The 20414-nt window shown below is 26.5% G+C and overlaps 1 pseudogene; it reads right to left on the bottom strand.

Annotated features, from left to right (window-relative positions):
* Positions 1-17764: 17764 nt before the first annotated feature.
* Positions 17765-18244, bottom strand: LOC113558044 (annotated as a pseudogene).
* Positions 18245-20414: the final 2170 nt, after the last annotated feature.

The following is a 20414-nucleotide window of genomic DNA, read 5'->3' as shown; positions in this document are numbered from 1 at the left end:
AATAATTATGATACTCAAGGCCATAACTGAAAAAAAATTTCGGGGGTCCAAAATTTTTTTTATATATAAACGTTGAAAATGTATAGTCAAACTATATTCATCACTAAAATATTTCTACTTTTAAAAAATTCGGTGAGGGGGTCCGGACTCCTGAACCCTCCCCCCAGTCACGGCCTTTATGATACTAGACAATAGACATGAACAATATATTAATCATATACTTTTTATTTAAGGTTCAACAAATTTAAACATTTTTTTGTAATTGTACTCGCTCCCAAAATTTAATATAATTACATTCAGCTAAAATGTTCAAGGCTACTTAAATACTAAATAAAAACTATTATAGTTACACTTGAGTAGGTACAAAGAAAATGTCGAAAATACAAAAATGATACAATAAATTAGATAAGTCGTAAGTTCTTATAAGTACTATAAATGATTGTTATTTGGGCTGGTATTAATTTGTGAAAATTCAAATTTATTTTTACATGCGTATTATTAATTAATTAATTATATTATTATATGATGATAAAAAATACTTTTTCACAAATATTTTTTTTTTGATAATTTTAAATTTATTATTTTATTGAAAATATTTAAATATATATTTTTTTCATTCACCAGCAATTAAAAACATTCAAACGTAAATATTTACATTGTAGAGTGTTATATTTACTTTATAAATAGTAATAAAATCAATAATCGAACTTCCCGATTTTTTACAGTTGAAGTACAGTAACTGAAGAACAACATTTCCTTCCACAATCATACATTACCTAAGTAAAGAGAGAATATAATATATTTATATATATATATATATATATATATATATTATATATAAAAAGAAAAAGAGAAATTAAAAGACTAATTATTTATTAAATTTAAAATTTAGTATAGGTACATAATAATATTGTCTACAAAATATTTATATTATAGTATAATAGTGATTATTTCACAATTATTATTTATATTGGTATATAAGTAATATAACCCAAATCATTTTTGCGTTAAAGTCGTACGTATAGTCGACGAACACCGCGACCACGACGATAACGAAAATATTTGTTCAATTTACTATTATTTATAATTTTGTAAAATCAGCCGGTAACACCCCGTTTCTTTCTACCACGGCTACGGAACGCATTATTATTTACTATTATCGATATGTTACCACCAACGGTAGTTGTTGCATCGTCGTATGACTTTGACATACAAAGAGTTAAATAAAAAATGATTTTAATGGTCAAAAAAACATCACGAAATATCCTTAGCTAATAGATGGTGATATAGAGTAAAAGATCGTCTGCGTTCAGAATCGGCGCACACTTTAAGAATCATTGCACTATAATACAGTTTATACTGTAACGTGTATTTCAAGCATAAAATTACGCTTGTAATTTTTCAGTCTGGCGATACCGACATACCATTGTCGTATTGTGCTAGATATCTCCGCAGCAACCCTATAGCGTTTACCTACATTCACATTTTACACAAATAATCTTTTACAGTTAACATTAAGGTACCGGGGGTGGTAGTAACGAGTTTAAAATTTAACTAAATATTAACCCTATAAACCCTGTTCCTATATTAATATAATAAGCACGACTGTGAATTTAACTCACTTAAAAAGTGTTAAATTTGTATTTATTTATACACTAAAAACAAACAAAATAGGCACTGAAAACTTCCAAAATATGCAAAAATATGCAAAAAAAAAAAATGTTTGTATTAATAAAAAAGTTGAAATTAATAATCAAGAATGATTTATAAAAATAATTAAAATTAAGAGGACGTCGCGCGTCGTACCCGCGTGTATTGTCTTTGTCTTACACTCGTACCACGTACGAAAAGGACAAAACGCGTTTACGCAGTCTGAGTAGAACTCGCTCAATTTTGGTCCTAGAGTGACATATAACTTTTATAAAATTAAAAATATAATAATATTTCGGAGGGCAAGACGCTGAGTTTTTTCAAATATTCCCAATATAACTTTCTTATAATTGTTTAATATTAGCGAAAATTTCAAAATGTTTAAATAACTTTTAAGACTTTAACTTTTCAAAATTTTATTTTTTTTTTAAAGAAACTTAGCATCTTGCCCTCCAAAATATTATCATATTTTAATCACATCTTAAATTCTTTATTTATATACTATCTTCCAGTTGATTATAATTTATAAAGGCCTATTTTTATCGAAGATTACGAATTTATAAACGGATTATTAGATATCAGAACTGCAATAATGATTTTATCATTGAGTAACAATTTAAGTTTAATACCCAACTTAAAATATAATAGTTTCATCGGATGACCGAAAAAATATAAATATTAAGAAAAAAAGCATAAATATAAAAAAAAAAATCATGAAAACATGCATTCATATGTCCTAACTCATTTTAATTAGATTTCGTACTTGAATTATAAATAAAACAAAACAAAACAAATTTTAGCAAAAGAAAACATACTAATGCATTAAATTCAAAGCTCTGTTAATATTAAGTCATGAATAAAGTGATTCTTAGAAAAGGTATTTAAAACAAACTTTAAAGTACTTGATAATAAAAGTATCATATTTAAAAAATCGTATTCATAATTCACATATCATTATACGATACTGCGTAGGTACTAAACGTACATATTATTATATGATCGTCTATTTAAATAATTACAATTGAAAACATTTACAACAACGTAAATAATATTGATAGGTACTAATAAACTCAAATATTAAAATGCCACGTATTACATGCAACTATGCAAGTCCATGTAAAAACACCAAAAAACAATACAATTTTCACGATTTAAAATAAAAAAATTTAATTACTTCCTCCTACTAATTTTTTTTTTTTTTATTATTTTAGTTGAACTTCTCCATGAATTAAGCTCCATATGACCATATATCATACAAATATAATATTATTATTATAATTAAATATGTATATAGATTTATTCTATTTATTATGATATATTTTCACATCGTTTTAACGACCGGCTGGTTACTAGACCGAGGAGGCAAGGAGGTCTAGATCATCCAAACCTAGCCCGATCCTAATATTATAACATGCTAAACATTGTATAGTATAGGTACTTGCACAAGAATTCCCGAACAAAATTACGACGAAAAAGGCAGTAAAAAAAGTTCTATGAAATAAAATTCACGAATAAGTATCCAAATTTAATAGTTTTATTAAATTATTGCTTGTAGGTGTTTTTATTGTAGGAACTTATATATATTTAATCTATACAAAAAGATAATGGGTTATCGCAAACCAAGCTAGAAATCTGAATTATACGATAGTACCTACCCTAGTTTAAAAATAAAAATTTAAACGGCATATTTTGCATAGTTCATCAATTTTATGGGAAAAATGCATATTATTTCATCCTATCTTCATATGAATATCAGAACATGATACTACGCATAACATTTACCTTAAATATTTTAAATAACATTGAATATAAAACTCAATATTATTTTACATAGGCATTTATTATCATTGTCGTGGTCGAATATTAATTTGACGACGACGCGTGACGGTGCGATCCGCATTTAATCTGTTTCACGCTAATATGCCGAGATATTATTGTATCGTCAATAAGTAGATATCGACTTAAATTATTATAAATATATTTATTTAAGCGAATTATGAGTATTTTAAAATTATAAATAGTTTATACATCATAAAAAACTTGTAACTCGCTTTAAAATAAAAATATAATAAAACGCTTATGAGATGCCCTAGATAATGTTTTTAACTTTAAATTCTATAATAGGTAATTTAATTCTAATTTAAGAAATTAATATGGTTATAGGCTTATAGCAGTGGTGGTTCGTAATAGTTTAGCACAGGAGAGCGATGGACAAATTAAAGAACTATAATATATCATACAAAAAAATTAAAATTAAAAAAAATAATACAAAATTGAACACGTTGTTGCCGTCCGATTTGAGCGACAAAATTTATCGCACTTCATAATTCATAAGCTTCTATAGCCGCCGCACCGTTGTGATATTGTTACTCGTATATTAATATTATTAAACCTACATTTTATACGGGAAACCGATATTTTTATGTGCGATTCACTATGTGTCGCACAAGCTGCGGCGTTGCATAATGCATAGGCGTATAATCCATATATCCGTATAATAACATCACGAATTCGTAACGATATTATAATAAACTATGAAAATAATTTTAATAATAATTAAAAATATATTTAATTGTTAATTTGTTATTGTATAATATATTATGTACTAAAATATGTACCTATTTATTTTTTAAATATATTTGTATTATAAATTGTTTATTTTTGTAAGGAGTTGGAGAGAGATAACAAATACTACGCTGGCATCCTCTTAAGTGCTTTTAAGAACTACCTATAATATTATTGTCATTACGCCATCTTGTGGTTGGTTTGCATTATAACGTTCGGCGCGCGGTATACATTAAAATGCAAATGAATAAACTTATGACTTTACGAGGTTTCTTATCACTTGTCGCCTGAAAATAGTCACCTCAGTAGCTTTGGTCATCCAACTTACACACGTTATAATAACAATAAATGTCAGTAATACAAATAATACGAGAATACGCTCACGTCGCAGTGCGTAAAGCAATTAGTTGTTACATTAATTCACCGTGTCATTTAGTTCAACGCCATTTTCAGACGCTTGTTTGAATTTTTTGAAGCTTGAACAAGGTGAAGGATTTGTATCAGATTGTGTTTAGTTTATAAAGGTGTGTATTTCATAGGATTCTTAATTATTGCGTGTTCAGTAATGAAATAATTATAAAAAAATCAATCATTGTTTAAAACTATATTATTATTAAATAAAACCAATTATATCATTACGAGAAACGCTATACTCAACTTATTGAATGGCAATCTCTGTTCCTAAAGATATAAGATGAAAATGAAGCAAGTTGTTATTTTTAACGTATTATTACTTTTAACCTCAACATCTCATTGAAGTATGTTATGATATATTATTATTCATTATGATTCATTTAAGTTAGATAATTTAAAAAAGTAGGCTTAAGAATTTTATAAATATTCAGCCAATTATGTAGACATAACATTTTTAATTTATTTAAGTTTCTACCCGTTTGTAGGTATATATTAGATTTCTAAATTCTTATAAAACTATAATTAAAAAAAAAGTTTACAATTTAAATAACATTTAGACACTTAACACAATTTAGTACACTAATAGAGTGAGCTTTCTTAATTTATTTATATTTATTTCAATATTTAAAAAAGAAAAATTAGCCAATATTTAATACTTAAAACTATTTGTATGTAAAATATAGTTGAAAATAATTGATTCAATCATTATCTAAAAATATAACAACAATTATTTTTAAAACTATTTAGTTAGGTTAATGGTTAACCACAAACTCTTTATTAACATCTTAAAGATCATTTTTTAGCCAAAAATAAACCACTTTTACTCAATGTAAATCTCAAAATCTCACTGGTGGAGGCTTAAAATAAATTATATCAGGAATGTTAAACATCAAATATTTGATGAAAAGAAAAAGTCCAATAAAATCTGCAAAAAAAAACAATTTTTTAGAACACCTGATATTGACGGTAGCCTTATTCTACCGGATTCAAAAGATTCAGGTTAGTTTTATATGCTGCCATATCGTACCATATCGTTTGAAAAAATCATAGCAATCCATTCTTCATATAGTGATAATCTTATATAATATTTACATATTTGTATGTATAATAATTATAATATTATATCATAATAAATACAACATTTGATTTAAATGATGCTTACTATATTTTAACACCTATTTCTTTAGTACCAGGGGCATGCTTAAAGAAAAGGCTGGTTAGGGAATTGAATCCCCCCTTCTAATCACTTTATACCTTAGACTGTTAAGCACCTATGTAATATTTAATATGAATAAATAAATACATGTATATATGTTACAGTCCAAGTGGATAAGTGGTCATTGTAATACAATGTTTAAGATATTTAGGCATAGTAAATAATACACACGTAAGTCCCATATAGACTAATCATTGTATACGATGGCCCGTACTGAAAGTGGCAAGTGAACAATATACATATATTATTGACGTATATAATTTTATTTGATTTGATTAGTAGAAGAAAATTATATGATTTAAATTAATTTTTAATGAATATTGAAACTATTTATTTTTACAAGTATTACCATTGTAGCATTTAGAATCGCATAAAATACTTGTAGCTTTACATTAATTGCTTCTTCTTGTTTCACATTTATGGTGTCGGCATCACGGCTCAGTTTTGACGTGGAATCTCAATATATACCCATTGTAAATAGTGTGGCACTCACCGTGTTTTAAAAATAGTATTGAATTTATAATTTTAAAAATTACAACAATTATATTAGCATTTACACATTTTAATGAGTCATTGAAAGTAATAAAACAATTAATTAAAAAACCTCGTTGATTACATCAAAAGTTAATTATTTAGCTAGAGAAACATGAAAATAATAATAACAGTACAAATTAATTTATTTACAAAATTTTTTTTTCATTAATATGGCCAGCTTAGTAGAAAAATAGACAATATTTGGTACTGAGGTTTCAAAAACTAATATTATGATATACATGAAATATGATTTATAAAAAATTATAAGCTTATATATAAAATAATAGTATGTAGTTAATAATAGTTAAAATAAAATCAACCATCTGTCTGCATTATAAATACTTCAATGATATCACCATTTTGCAATTCAAGAGAAGAAGGAGTGTCAGCTTCTTTAATTTTTTCTCCATAAAATCTGAATCTTACTGTTCTTTCAACTTATTCCTAAAATATTACAATTATGGATTAATTGAAAAAGATTACATTATAAATGTTAAACTAGCACATAGGTTTATTTAATACTAGCAGAATAGATGAATAAAATATCTATAATAACACTCATATAATAAATATTTTATTAATGATTCATCCATCATTAATTAACATCTTACACAGTGTTTACTGTATTTGTGCACTATACCTATGTTTGTTGTCTTCACCTCATAAATGTGTCACTTAGCAAATGAAAATTGAGTAATTTACATAAAAATAATTTAGTTTTAATATTAATTAAATATAAACTTAACTTTGATATATTAATTTTAAAGCACGTGTAGATACAATATCATAATAAATTTGAAAATGATTAAAATTAATTTGAATTTTAATTTAACACTAATATTAAAACTAAACCCTATTCAACTTAACATTAAATTGGTTTTGTGGAAGACTGTATAATCTGATACCCCAAAAATATGAAATCAAATCTGTCATTGGTTAATAATTATTTGGCGGCAGTCATTGATTATTGGTGTTGGTGCAATCATCGTATATATGGACAATATTATAAATTTTAGTGGAACTATCAAGTAGTGGGAATGTGCCGATTTAAGTAAACTAAAATTCAATGTCAATTGATAAATGGTTTAAATACATTTGTTAGATTTTAAAATGTTATATCATTATAAACAATAAATATGAGTGGCATCATTGCTTTTCTTAAAAGCAAACAAGATACACAGACAACTTAAACCAATAAGGAATTATTTTGAACATAGTCAGTATCTTTAAACATTTTTGGCTATACTGCAATTATTGAGGTTGTACAACAATTTAAATTCTAAAAAAATAACATAGGTTTTTTTAAGAGCATGCTTCACTTGCACGTTTTGTCCCCGTTTTATAAACGTACAACATATTAAAAACTGTTTCTAATAGGGAAGGACCACTTAAGCTATAGTCTGCTCAAATTAAGCAATCACATTTTCATACTAGAAAGAAAATTGTTCAACATCGTTTTTAATTTTTTTATACCAGAACAAAGAAAAATTTTTCAAATTTGAAATCACAAAAACAATATATTTTGAAACAATAAGATTTTTTTTGTATTAGTGTTATCAAAAAATTTAAAATAATGTTGCACAGTCAATGTTGTTTTTTTTGTAATGTGCAAATTTGGTTGCTAATTTCCATTACAGCAGCATAAATGATGCATACAATTTTGTAATAATACTACTTTTTTTCTGAAATTATAAGAAATTTATACTGTCTCAAATGAAAGTATAGTGTTTTATCTCAGTTATGTTGAAAATAGTTGGGTTTATATTTCTAGAATCTACATAATATGGTTATTAGTATTTATTCTTTTTGAAGTAATAAAACTTGGAAATATGATATTAAAAAAAAACATGACACTAAAACGAATTTAATTGTTATACAGCAAATCAATTTGGTTATTTATTTAAAATGGATTCAAAAGCATTGTTTAGAATAAGACTAATCAATGGCATGTAACCAAAAATATACAAATATAATAAAAAAAAACCATATTTATTTACCTCTGTACTGTAAGACAGACACAAAAGTAGTGGTTGGCTAAATATCTAAATAATACAAATCATTTACAAATATTAAGAACTATTTAATGTACATAATGTTTCGTAAAGTACTCCTTTATTGTATTGATACACATGAAATAATTGTATATTTTACATTGTCTAATAAATAATATTCATTTCAATTTTTATCTTGATGTATTAATTATTTAAATTTCTACAAATTCTATTAATTATTCTAATGTTTTTTTTTTATTGCAGACTGCAATTACAGTAATTTAAATATAACATTTTTATTTGCATTTAAGGATATAACTTAAGTTTAAAAACTATAGAAATTAAAAAGGTTGAATATTTTTTTAGTGATAAAATTATCTATTATTAAATTCTTGTTAAAAAGGTATGTACATGTATTATTATTTTAATTAAAAATAAATAATTTTTATAAAATTGTTAACATGGTTGTGTTTTGGAAATATATTAGTATTATTATAATAATATTACAGTAACATTTTAATAAAACATTAAATATTGTTGTAATATTTGCTATTGTTATTACGGTAAAATTTAGTAACTGTTTCTAATGGTAACAGTTGCAATAAATTACTTCTTAAAAGTTTATACTTACATGAGTTTTACAATAACTGTCCATCAGTTTGCTTAATGAACATTTCTTCTTTATCATGAAATGGCCAACAGTATCATCTGCTCTAAGAACCTTTAATTTAATGTAATCACGGTATGTAGGCCATTTGGTCTAAAATAAAAGATATTTTTTAGTATTGATTAATGCTTAAAAATTAATACAATTTGATATAAAATAATAGTACAAGAAGGTTAGCTTGCTATTGTATCGAAATACTTTTTACACACTATCCAAAATTCATCTTTTATAACCACACGATAATGGTACCACTACTTTTGGGACTATACGATTGAGAACGTTTTACTTCTTTAGTAACATGACAATATATATAGGCATGTCAGTAACTCGTGATTCGCAAGTCTGTGACGTAAGCATTTCTCCGACCAGATTAGCGGTGGAGTGGTGTTGGAGTCATTGGCGGCGGCGGCTGTGGTGGTTGTGGTGACAGCGGACCAACGAGAAATGGAGAAATGTTTACGTCATAGTATATGGTTGGGCGGAGGGCGGATGCGCAATTTGTTTCAAAACCGATAATATTGCGAACATGCCTACATATTTTGTCATGTTTAGCAACACGATTGTCGATAAATCAAAGATATAATATTTTGTACCTTATATTCAAATGATTGAGAATAATTTTTGGAGCAACGTTTTCGTTTATCTAAATTTTTAGCGAGCATCTTCCTACACATGTAGTGATTTCTGTTTTGAAGGAAACTAACACAAACCATGACAATAATCAATTAATCGAAAGGAATAGAATTTTATTATAAAATAAATAATAAAATATATTTTTTTTTTTATGTAATTTTTTTATTTATATTTTATTTTAAATAACGAAAGAATTATTATTAATTAACTATTATTTGGACATTTTATAATCAAATTTTTATTTATTTTTCTATTAAATTACGAAAGAATTGTTATTTATTAATAATTATTAATTATTTTTTTTAAATATTATAATCAATATTGTATAAATACACTTTTCATAGTTTTAAATATTTTTAACTTCAGCGTCCCCTTTTAAAGTCATTCATTTGATTTCATCTATCTATTATCCAAAAAAAAGTCTTTGTAAATAATAATTCATAATATACCAAATTTATTAAATTTATTAAAGCACATTGTCCTGAACAACATACTAAGTAATTCTACAATCTAATTTTTATTAATAATATTATTTAATGTGAACGTTTAATACTTATTTCAATTTTTAAAATTTTTAACAGTTAAGAATCAATTGTTGGTTACTGTAGCAACTACTTCAAAAATATTTGTTCAAAATAAATTTATGTATAGGAAGTTGCATTAATCTACTGAAGATCAGCAATTATTATTTTAATTTTAAATTATATTTCTAGTTATAATTATTTGTTATTGTTACCTGTAACAATTTGTATACATGGTACATATAATTTTGTGTAGCTTTTTTATCGTATTTAACTTATTGTTATATCGATATTTTATTTTTTTTCGCTTAGTTCTCGTCGCTCTCAATTTTCTCAGTGTTCAATTTACTATCTAGACACTGCAAAATTTTAAAATTATGCAGGTACAAAATCAAACAGTTGATTCTGTGTTACTACCTACTCTTTATCTACACTATAATGAACTTAGTATTGTTTTTTAATGAAAGTGTTTTAATATGTTTGCATTCAAAAATCGGAATATTGTTAATAAATCCAAAAACAAGTATTTTAATGTTTACAGTTTAAATAAGGGCACTATAATGAACATTCCTGCTGGTACTACTGCTCCAGTATTGGAATCAATAATTAGATCAACAACTACTATTACTACTACTTCTACTACTACTACAGCTACAGCTACAACAAGAACTACTCCTCCGCCGCCGACGAAGCCACCAACATCCCAACAAGAAAGTCATGGATTATGGTACTATGTGTTACTACCATTACACGATCCATTTTATTCTAATTTTTACCTACCATAAATAATTTGTTTAACTACTGTATTATAATAATGTAAATATGATTATACTTTTTTTTCGTACAAATATTTAATTGTTAATAACTTACTTCTTGTGTTTTATTTTTCGTAACATTATATTCATACAGATAATAATTTATTTGGAAATCTACTTATTGATAAAAAATTATAATTATGCTACGACATTAAAAAGTGAATCTGATATATTGGCTCTATATAATCGTCATGTTAACGATCGTAGATTAGGTAGGACAACTTAAAATCTTCTAATATTTTACAATATTTTCGTTTTATAAGGCATAAATATTTTTAACGTGGCAGTTGAAACGCTGTTGATTAGCAGTGTTGAAAAATATCTAGATAATTGTCAACTCATTTATATTTATTTTAATCTAGATAAAATTCTAGTTATATATGAGTACCTATTCGTAACTAGATAATTTATTTTAATGGATTAAAAAATAAAATTTTAAAATTAAAAATTTATTATACAGAAAACAAACGTTTGGTTTTATTATACCATGCATTGTGAAAATAATGATTCTAGGATTGTTTAAGTCTGAAATGTTCACCCCCATTTATTGAGATAATATTTAAACGCTATTATAATTTTCACTTTAATTAGTGTATCAATTAAAACTTATAATATAAAACAAAAAAAAAAAATAAATAAACGTAAATATAAGTATGTGTTTATTTAGTTACATTTAATAAATCTATTGGAATTTATTAATAATTAAAAACATATTTAATCCTCAATTAAGTTATGTATAATTAATTACTAATTAATTTAACGTATAAATTGTTTAAATTAATTACTTATGTTTTTTTAAATTGGAATAGAAACATTATGTAATAGGAAGGTACTTATCGCATTTTATCAGGCATTATAAAATTAAACAATGTATCTTAAATCTTAAAGTAAACGTTAATGATTAATCTTTATGACAATTTGATATAAAAATTAAATGATAAGAATTTTCCAATTTGTTGAACACGTATACCTGAAAATAAATTTTAGTAAATAAAGTTCAATATCTGTTGCAAATAAGATCGGTACCAAAACAAAATTGTTTTGAAATAAATTGGTACTTTAACCTGGTTATCACACGAGATTGAAATTATTATCTACTTTGAAAATTTTTTGTCTGTAATGCTAACACTGGAATATGGCTATTTGGATGAGTAAACGGAAGTTTCGCCCCCGACAATTATTAAGATAGGGCGTTTCGTCCTGGAGAGTTATTAGCCATAGTTCGTTTTGTCCACGGCATACTTTGATAATCTAAATACATTAATTTTAAATGAAATATGTAATGTTTATTTAAATTATAATTTTCTTTTGCTGTGTTCTTCATAGTACATTTGGCTCTCTCTGCGTTAATAAAATCTGTATCACCTTCATGATTGTAAGCTCCAAATTTAAAAAGAGTAGTTATTTCTTCGTCTGTTGTTACTGTTCCATTGCACAAGTCTTTATGAACACACCCACAGGATTTCTAATTTTACTTTTTTTTTTCATAGTGTAAAAAATGTTTGTAAATTTATTTCTTTTTGTAATTATATACTTCATATTTGTACTATATACGCACTACAACACGAACAAAATACAACTTAGAACAGTGAGTGTGCGTAACTGTGGAAATAGTAAATATAATAACATTTTATCGAATAGATTTATCTTAATGACTTTTGATATACTAAATATTTATATCTATCTGAAAACCCCATCATTATCGTTTAATGTATTAGTATAAGTTTAGAATTTCAGCTCACAAACCTGTTTAGCTGTATAGTGCACGTAAAATCTTTATTACTCGCCTATAGCCTATATACTATATTAAACATTACAGAATTGTTCATTAAAAAGAAATTCATTAATTGTTAATAAAATAACGAACTTTGAAGAAATTAATAAATAATAATAATTTAATAAAACCTGAGAACCGCGAAAGTCCTTTAATACAAATATGCCGGGGACATATAATATGTCCTATGGCTAATAACTCTCCGGGACGAAACGTCCGTAGACTAGTTTTTTTTTACGGTGACGAAACGGCGGGGTGAAACGTCTGCGATTCATTTGGATGCTATATAAATATTGTTAAGTTTTTTTTGTTTTGGAAATGGATTAGTCATCAAATGACTAACAAGACTAGGAGAATCAGGAACATACTCAATCACAAATTTCCCAAAAGAATTTAAAATGTTTGGGTTGTTATTGTTATAATTTTCAATCGTTATTGGACATTTTGAATAATCAAAATTGAATAATGGAAATATTTAATAAGAGCAAATTATGTATCATACCAATATTAAACTCAATAAAAGCTTGATCATATCAATAATAATAATGATACTAATATAAATAATTACTTAAATATTTTAATCTATTTTACTATTTAAAATTCAAGGTAAGTGGCATTCTGCATCTTTATTAATCATACATATCTATATTATCTTCATCTTCTTCAGTAAATTCATCATTATTCATTTTTCTTTTTTCTATTAAGATTTTAAATAAATAATATTAAACATTTTATTTAAACTACTTATAATTAATATAGTAAAATGTATTTAAAATATCAATAATAACAAATTAACTATTAATTAATTGTACTGTATTATTGAATAAGAACTTTTCTTTCTTTTTAAAAATAAATATTAAAATTATACTAAAATATTCGACCCCCCCCCCCCCAAATAAAAAATAACTGGTGCGCCACTGGTTTAATGTCTTAAAATTATTCAAACATTTGATAATTTCTCCAAATTTAATTAAATTATAACTTTCGTGATCAAATTTAGTATTTAATTTTAATATATTTTTTGTTAATTTATAATACTACACTTTAATAATACTTTTTACTCTAAAATTACTTAACAACATAAGTTTATATAAAAAAAAAAAAAAATAACGATATTTTACAGATAATGTTTGCTCTGTGTAAATGCGTTTAGTCCGTGTTGCGCATGGGTCAGACAGAGAAAAGAAATTGTACGTTTGTCGCTGTGCTCTAAAGATGACGATATACTCGCATGTGTTGTCACTTGTCTCCGTCTTACGAATGTAAAACATGGCAAGAACGGTTTTGCACGTCAAAAAACCAAGAAGGCTACAATAATAACTAAGAAACAAAATTTTCACCACATAAAAATGAGAATTTTAGCTGTGAAATATCGTTTTTATTTTTTAGATTTAGTAACTAAAAAAAAAGTTATTCAAGTTCAAAAATAATGGATATTGAAACAATAAGAAATTTTTTCGTATAAATGATACAAAAAATAAAAACGATAGGTATTTCACAGATAATGTTTGTTCGAAATTGGTGCTCGTGTGCAAATTCCCACCGTCGGTGACCGATTCCCGCACGAAAAATACAATCTCCGTGAGCTTTTACGCCCCCCCCACTCTATTACAGTGCTTTTAACGTCCACGATCGTCGACGTCGCCGTGGGAGCCAGTCGGTTGTCTTTTGCCGTTACCCGGGCTTGTCAGACACACTCCGGTCGCGAATGCTTTTCGTTATACTGTCTAGTGTTGTCGCGGTCCACCGATGGTGTCTTGTCGTAAGCGTTACACCATTCGGCGTTCGAATACCCGGAATTAACGCCCGTCGTTAAATTGGAGCGGAATAAGTCACCACGTTATTGGTCCTCACAATTACGCGATTGAATGATTCATCGTCACGTGGTCTTATTGTCGGCTTTTTATGAAGCCAGTCGGACGTCCGCAGTTATTTATTAGCGAATAATATTAATTATTACTACATCCGCGAGTGCTGTATATAGCATATACCTTCGTCGCCCGATTGTCGAAACGGCTGATACACGAAGTGCGTATACTTATATAAATAAATATATTGACGAGTTCGCACTCGCCGCCGTTGCGAGGTCGTTGACCTCGGTAGCCATCAGCTGTTACGCGCCTATATTGACTACATCGCCGTGGGCTGTTGTCGTCCTTCCAGCGAAGACTATTGCCGTTGTCAGGTTTACGTTTCAATTTATATATTTTTTGTTATTATTACCTAGTATTATATATGTGTATATCTATTATTTATATGCAAAGTTCTGGGCGCCCATTAGGTTGACCATTACATTGGTTGTAGTAAATTTAGTTAGTTGGTGGGAGAGTGGATTTGTTTTGAAACTTGCTCCTTGAGTTTTGAAGACTCAAGCAGCCACTGGCACCCATATTATAATATTGATATTGTTTTATAATTATTATTATATCATTTTGCGCACTGTGCTTTACTGTATTTCATATATTTTATATTAAATCGGTAACCCTCACGTCGACATAACACTTGACAAATTCAGTCATGAATGCTAGCCAATAGCTAAAGACACAACAATGTTCTTAACTATATTATGTATCAATTATTTGGAGTCTTAATATTATCACTACAGCCTGGGTGGTTCTATCCAGCTTTTGCTGTTTAACATATGTAAGGCGGAGACAATACATACAGGCATGGCATCCTCTTAATAATAATTGCAGCTATTTAAATAGTCCTATTTGTGAAATTTTACGGCCAGTCATGAAATTTTTGAGTTTTACAAACTTTTATTTTCGGCTACCTATTAAATTTATACAATATAAATAATAATTATGGTAACAGGTAATAAATTATAATACAAAATAAAGTTATTGAATAATGCAGTGCTTGTGTACCAATCGTCGTCTACAATGACCGATCTGTTGTCTGTTTCAAGTTTGAAAGAAGGTTATACTTAAGTTTATATTTACATGCATTTTACAATAATTATCCATGAGCATTTTTAAAGGAAAATGCTTCTTAATTGTGCATTCGACTACAGGATTGTCTATGTCAAGTATCTTTACAATTATGTATTAAAGGGCATCCTAAATTCCTAAATTACAATATATTTTTTTAGTATTAATATTTGATTAAAATAATAATATAATAACAAGCTATTCTTCACATGTAAGTGATTGTTTGGAGCCGGTCGCTGTGTACGGGGCCTCATATCTCATGTGAAGTACATAGGTATATAGTTATTTAGGTAAATTGAAAAAATATTCCAGTTACATAAATAAAACAAAAATTATTTATAAAATATTTTAAAAGTAATAACATATTATTACGATATCACAAAAGAAATAAAACTAACACATTCACAGCTGTGGCCCATAAGCGACGGCAATCTTTCTATTATAAATTATTAGTTTTTAATTTATTAGCCAAACACTTGATACCAATACCTACACACGAATCCGCGTAGCCTGTCAAAGATCGTTATCGAAATAATGCCGATTATAGTCGCCGTCTATAAAAAGATGGAACCGAACTTTCGAACAATAATAACGTTATGATCAAAAATAACATTAATCGACGGGATATCCAAAAGAATATACAAAGCCTACTATAATAGACTATATAGTCACTGCTGGCATGTTGTATGTTATTTGGTTTGATGACATTGTATACGATACTATACGCGGTGACGTGATAGATACCATTTTTTACTTTAATTAGACGTTGATTGAATAATATAAACTGCTGTTATCAACTAGTGGTAATATAAACCTATATTACGTAACACTTTTCTTTTCTGTCGGAAATGCACGTTACACTTTTATTGGTGATTGAACGTATTTGGATGTCAAATGAAAATGCAAATAACAATAACAAAGACCAGTTATGATACTAGTGAAAAAAAAAATACACAATGCCACAATGATGTTGCGGCGTTCATAGTACGAGAAAAGAAGTAGTCGCCGATCTCAAGGTTGTAGCCAAGGTAAGGTATGATTATTATTATAATTATTGAATGGAGCTATATAGCATGTTTTTTTTAGTAAAAAAAAAGTCATACAGTCTAGATTTTAATAAATAGGGGTAAAAGTTACCCTAGAATAGTCCTAAATAAATCTTAGAATAACTATTTTCTATGTTATAGCCAAAAAACTAAAAATCGTGCATTTTATAAAATTTTTTTTATTGAATAACTGTAACTTGGAAATTTTAGACTTAAAAAGTTGGTTAACCTACTAACATTCAATTACAAAATAGACAAAAAATGATGTGTTTAAAATAGGTGGTTGCCGTGCACCTGTCTAATTAAGTTAAAAAAAATAATCTAATACCATAAAACGTATATTTTAATGTCATGATTGAAGTCTTATTATACAATATTTCAACTAACAAGAGTAATAAAATTTATAATTTTAATTGTAAAAAAATGTATGAAACAATACCTTCACCTAAAACTTTTTTTTATCTACTCAAACATACATTGTTACATTAACTCCCAGTGAAAATCGACGGATATAAAAATTGATTTTATTTATCATGAGTTAATAACACTCATGATGAACGTATCTATATCAATTCCATCGACATGTAAATATTCACTAACCTTTTCACTGTTAGCTCGTATGAAATCAATTGTCTAAACGATATCATGTTTTTTTGAGAAAAGTTGGACAGACACTCCATGCAAATTATTTAGCAATATTCAATTATAATCGAACCTTATAGATTTAAATTAAACAAATGTACATTTACATACTTAAGTTCAGCTAAATTTATCAATTGTAATTCATACATTTTTTTTTTTTAATAATTCATTTTTGCATTTTTCTTTAATATATTTGTCATCAACTGTAGTGTTTTGTATCATAACAAAAACAATTAAAATTACATAATAATAATCTTTTTGCAAGTTTAAAAAATAATAAAAATAAAATTAGTTGCTTTGATTTGATATTAAACACCATTAATGATATATTAAGAAACAATGAATCCTGTACATTATTGTACTTCACATATTGAATAGTGCTGCGAACCTACAAAAAGGGTCTTCTGGATGGCAACCAATATCTTTATCATTGAGCCAGTCTTCATATCTTTCCGGTTGTAATCTCCTTACAGAGTTTTTCATGTTAATTTTCACAATGTCTTTACAACAATGACACAGTGTAGCCCTTTTCGCATACTCTACCCAACGGGACGATGCAAAGTTTGTGAATTCAGCCATATTAAACCCACGGTTGAAACCAGCATGATACCTACCCATATGGAAAAGGTATTATAAACTCTCTTTTCTCTTGTGTTATCTAACAAAATTATAAAGAAACAACTAGAATATTTAACAACATTATGTACAACAACACATGCATTTACAATCTTTTACCTTGTCAAATGGAACATTGTGACTAGCTTATGATTGTGGAGATATAATACACATTTTATATCTAAGATATGCTGGACATATAGAAAAGTCTGCAGAAAAAAAAGCCATTAGCTACTCTTTCAAACCACCGTTTGGGCTACCAAAATAATGTATATTTATTATATTTATTTATTTTCTTTTATAAATTGTGGAATTTGGCACTTGGTTTATTATCATAAGTGTGAAAGCATGGTGTAGAAGAAAAAAAAAATGTTTTAAATTAATACATGTAATTTTTTTAAATTAAATATAAATTTAGAAATATTCATATGTATGAACACACACTTCAACATCGTTATCTGTAATGCTTCCTGACACATCTGCACCATATATTGGACATTTATACACTATATTTTTCCAATAATTCCTTTCAAGATCGGCATAATCAAAATAATATGATGCCTTATATTCTTTTGACTCGGCCATTTCCTTATATTGTGCTACTGTCATAGTTTTCTTTTGAATATTAAATTGTTGGGATACCCCTGTTGTACCTCAAACATCCTAAAATAATAAAGCTTGTCAAATGGAACATTACCCCTAGTAGGTAACATTTATGGATATTTAGTAGACATTAGTTTATGTATAAGATATACTGGACATATTGAAAAATCTGAAGGAAAAAGGCCATTAACTACTTCTAGTATAAATATAAATAGGTAATATTGGTTCTTCTACATTATGCATCCATTCTATATTTTAACTGAATCATAACAATCTTCGAAAAATGTTTTCTGTACTTCTCAGATTAAATACTACTTTGTAGAGTGGGAAAAACATGAAGATGGTAGCGTTGGCGTTGATATATTGGTCAAACAGTGATAAAATTGCATCAATAAATGATATTCAATCTTATTTGGTACTTACCAGTGTTTATAAAAACTTAAATTATTATATGTATTTTATTTTTTGTGGGTCTTAATGTTAACATAAAATGTATACATACATTTTGTAAATTAATGTGAAATATAAGTATCTATACAAATACCAATTGTTTAATAATCATCTAGACTTAGATCAAATACTTTTGAATAGTGTTTTACATAAATAATCCAATACTTATGGAAAATAGTATTCTGAATAAAGTATTTAAAAAAGGATTATGAAAGTATTTTCAATACTTATTATTCTATATACTAAAAAAAGATACTTGTCTTCGGATAAATTTAAAATTATAGTTTATATAAAATAGATATTATATACATACTTGTGATAATTTATGACTTACACCATAACAATAAATATTAACATAAGCAATTTAATTTTAAGACTTTTGTAATAAAAAATTCGAAATATTTTCATTTTTTTTAGTTTTTTGAAATTTTGACAATGTTGTTTATGTGTATGCATTAATGTCCATTAATGTAAGAGAGGTAAAGTCACTAAAAATTCTAAAATATTTTAAATGCTCCTTAAAATTGCCACTTAATTTACTATTAAAGACTACAGAAAGAGAAAGATTTTTTCAAGTATTCAGTACCAGTTATCCAATTTAACTTTTTTCAAAAACCTTTTTATTATGAAAAATATTCTATTTTAACAACTTAATAGTACATAAATAATAAAATACATAATATACCTATAAATTATACAATATTTTAAAAACTATTTGATTTTTGGATAATAAAAAAAAATATTCAAGTGAAAAAATTGTTTTTATATTAAAAAAAAAAGTTAAGTTTCTATCTATGAATTCCTTGTATTAAGTACCTATAACATGAGAATTACATTCATTACAAAATTCTTATGTTGATTTTTTCCGATAGAGAAAAATACATTCATCTCCTTCAAGATCCAAGCTCTCCATTGTATCCATGTACTTATTGTTATAATTTCAATCATTATTGGCAGGGCCTAAAATTAGGGTATTTTGTTACTGCACACCTAATTCCATCACACATAAAAATATTTTAAAATAATAAACATAGACCTAGTAGTGCTCAATGCACATCAATACATCATGCTACATATATAACTTCGTTACATAATTATTGTTGGTACTTATTAATAATAAGTTATAAATTAGAGCACGGATGTTGTTGCATTTGCAACTTTTTTTTATACTTTCTCAATATATCGCTAGGTACGTTTTAAATGCGTGTTATATAAGTACGAACTAAAATTTAAAAGTTTTAAATGCGATGTTTGGCAATTTTTTCAATTTTGGATTTTTATTGCAATTTTATTGAATTTACTCATTTGTATACAACTATTTTAGTTATATAGTCGACACATCTAT

Source organism: Rhopalosiphum maidis, chromosome 3 (genome assembly GCF_003676215.2).
Source record: "Rhopalosiphum maidis isolate BTI-1 chromosome 3, ASM367621v3, whole genome shotgun sequence".
Classification (NCBI taxonomy): domain Eukaryota; kingdom Metazoa; phylum Arthropoda; class Insecta; order Hemiptera; family Aphididae; genus Rhopalosiphum; species Rhopalosiphum maidis.
The sequence above is the reverse complement of the archived record's forward strand: the minus strand, read 5'-3'. Positions and strand labels throughout refer to the sequence as shown.